This window comes from Oreochromis niloticus, linkage group LG1 (genome assembly GCF_001858045.2).
Source record: "Oreochromis niloticus isolate F11D_XX linkage group LG1, O_niloticus_UMD_NMBU, whole genome shotgun sequence".
Lineage (NCBI taxonomy): Eukaryota > Metazoa > Chordata > Actinopteri > Cichliformes > Cichlidae > Oreochromis > Oreochromis niloticus.
In genome coordinates this window covers 7,706,545-7,709,828 of record NC_031965.2, presented here as the reverse complement: position 1 = coordinate 7,709,828, position 3,284 = coordinate 7,706,545, and the positions used below count along the sequence as shown (strand labels likewise).

Here is a 3,284-nt window from a genome sequence, read left to right as displayed (position 1 = left end):
TGGTGGCATCTTTACACTGTTCCTGCAGCAACCTCAAGGCTGGTCCAAACCTCTTCTCACTCTCCCCTTGCAAGACACTTTAAATTCTTAAAGTGTGGGTCAAAGCACAGTAGCTATCTTGAGCCACTGATGGTTGAGTGTAGCTACATGTTTGGATAGGTTCTTTGTAAAGGCAGTCTTAAATTTCACCATGTAGTCTGAGTCATCATTGAGACCTCCATGGTGTGATGCAGGTGGCAGTAAGCAGGTAAAACCACTGAACATGAGACACATGTCTCACCTCCAAAAAGCTCAGTCACAAACCTGTAGTAGACAGTTAAAGGAATTATTAATCTACACAATAACTGTCAACTATAGAGCTTTTTGAAGAAACAGTAACAATAAGTTAAAATTGTTTTATTTACCTGAATGGCTTAAGGACAGTCGTCAGCTTTTGCCAGCTCTGATGGAGTAGAACCAACAAAAAGTGGATAAATTACATTAAAGATTTGCTAATTCCACTAGACATGGAGCTGTATGAGAGCAAATGGATACAACTAGTCTCATGACATGGCAAAACAGAATGGCTTTGGAGATGCTATTGACAGAAAGTGGGGAGTGTATTCAATGTTTGAGGGAACTTGATGCACATTCATTCCAAATAACACTGCCCTGTATGCCCCTTGTACAATCCCATGTCTGAGAACTTTAACAGGCTCATCACCATAGCCTTAATTAAGGACCCTCCTTCCTATCAGATGCCTCTAAGCTCCGAGGAACAAGACCATGAGGAGACAGATTATGGAGAAAGTGAGGAAGATATCCCACTGGACTGCAGGGATGGAGCAATGACTGTAGAAAATATGGGCCACCTAATAGCTCCCCAAAAATTCAGCCAAAACTTCTCTATTGCCCCCTGGTGTCTGGCTGCAGTACAGTCATAAACCCACCTCCTCCATTTTTAGTGGATGGGACTGGGGTCACACTAAAATAAAAAAATCTCCTTAGATAAATTTTTTTCCAAAGATTCTTTCTTTCATTACCAGTAGCTCTCATCACGCTGATTTATGTTCAAGGGATCTTCTTTCTCATAAGTTTGATTCTAATTACTACCATAATGCTGTCAACTGTCAGCAGAAACTGTAGAACTGAAAAATGTAAGAGTAGAACTTCAGATCCTGAGTGTATGAGGACGGACAAGGGCTGTGCTGCCCTCAGATTCAGACCTCAGCACCAATCAGTGACAGCAGACAGATCATCCAACATGTTCACATGTTAACTGCAAAATTAACTGATGAAAACAGTACAAAGGTTAAAGTACCACATGTGTTGTCAGTGAAAGCTGCAGCTGTTTTATTGATAAAGTTAAAGACAAAAGTCAAAGGGATTAATCACCCATGAAACTTTGTCACCAATGTTCCCTCTAAGCTGCGCGCGTGCGCAATTGCGCACTGCTGGCACGGTCTCTGTGCAGAAAAGAATCTGCGTTGCGCACAAAAAAAACAAAAACCCCCCCCAAAATCTAACCTGAATTGAAATTAAAATTAAAACTTTAACAATTCTGTTTTGTGGTGTTAGTCAGTAAGTGACTGGCTGCTCCTGTATGGCATTAGAACGATGCCACCTTATCCATAGTCCAGCCAATCACGCGATTCACATTCGTATATACGCAGCTAATCAACGTCGTTGACAGGCTATGACAGCGCCCTTATGTGCCGACACCGGTGCAGTGTTGCCAACTTAGCGACTTTGTCGCTATATTTAGCGAGTTTTCAGACCCCCTTAGCGACTTTTTTTCTGAAAAGCGACTAGCGACAAATCTGGCGACTTTTTCTGGTGTTATTGGAGTCTTATTTATGACGACTTTTTGACGTGAAAGCGCATATCGCTCCTACTCTCAACAAGCAGCGGGTGCTGCCGTGGGCACCTCGCCCGTGCCAAAGCGCTCATAGGCGGAGGATAGTCCTCACGCAGCTGCTATCATGGTAGGAGACGTTCACCCCTATGCGTTCAAACTGCAAATGAATCGCGCATGAGCGAAGCCGCTGCTCCCGCACTGACTGTAACGCAGTCAATTCTTCTTTCAATGTTATGCTGTTTTGTGGATCACAAGGTTTAAAACTACTCATAAACACACACACAAAGTAACCCCACCAGAGTGCCGATTTTGGGTCACTTTTGCCAGTCCAAGCCCGGGTAAAGGAGCAGGGTTGGAATTGTGACATTAAAAAAACAAAACAATAATTGCTAAAAGAAATTTAATTTGTAGTTCTAAATAAATTCTAAATGCATTTAGGACGTTTTTTACTCACTTTATGTCTCTTCCATGATGTTATTTCTCTCTCCAACAACGTAGGTTACATTTACATTAGCATGACCAATTATGCAAATTAGGCGATGACGTCATTTAGCGACTTCTAGCGACTTTGAGGACAGCCAATAGCGATTTTCCTTACTGAGGAGTTGGCAACACTGCACCGGTGTTTTAGCTAGCAAAGCGGCGTGGCTGATGTGGAGTGAAGCCACGTTAATGACAACGTGTACAACCATTGGAGATGTGAGCAGGACAGACAGGCAAATTGGAGGAGAAGGCTGCTGGTGGGTCAGTGTTTCTTTTGTGGGAAAAAGGGACACTATGTTGATACCTGCCCGTTATGGTTAAGAGTCTGTCTGTCAGTAGCTGTGGGGATGCTAGTTGGCACCACCCAAGCTGTTACCCTACATAGTCTCTCCTGTCAAGCTAAGGCTACGTCCACACGTACACCTGAAAACGCAAATTTTTCTATGCATTTGCACCTTTCGTTCACACTGAAAACTGAGATTTTTAAAAACTCCTGCCAGGGTGGAGATTTTAGAAAACTCAGTTTTTGCGTTTAGGTGTGGACGAGGAAAACTGAAAACGCAGCGTCAAAGGTGTGCGCCTTTTTTGACGTCACACTGTGCGCCACGTTTTTTTGTTTTTTTTTCGTGAAATGAATTTCTACAATGGCGGACTTAGACAAAATACTGTTAATTTTACTCTCTGAAGTGTTTAAATGCTTACGTATACACGCACAGTTACTGTCCCTCCACACATACGACTCGGTTCTGCTTCTATGCACCATCTTTGTTTACTCTTTCCCACCCAGGCTTCTAGACTTCTGAATGGCCAACATTTCTACACGGTTAGGAATATATCACCACCTGTTGCTCTGGCATGTTCCTGGCAGCGTTTTCCTTCATTTTTGGCGTTTACGTGTAGACGGGATTTAAAAAAAAAGAAATTGGAAAATCTCCGTTTTCAAAAATACCCGTGTACGTGTGGA

General features: G+C 42.8%; 1 long non-coding RNA gene across 1 annotated transcript; it reads right to left on the bottom strand.

Annotated features, from left to right (window-relative positions):
* Window positions 1–210: 210 nt before the first annotated feature.
* LOC109203250 (uncharacterized) lies at window positions 211–2,352 on the bottom strand. The gene is made up of 3 exons (XR_002063172.2): window positions 2,292–2,352; window positions 405–442; window positions 211–303 (listed from the first exon to the last, which is right to left on the bottom strand). It is a non-coding gene; the product is annotated as an uncharacterized LOC109203250 (long non-coding RNA).
* Window positions 2,353–3,284: the final 932 nt, after the last annotated feature.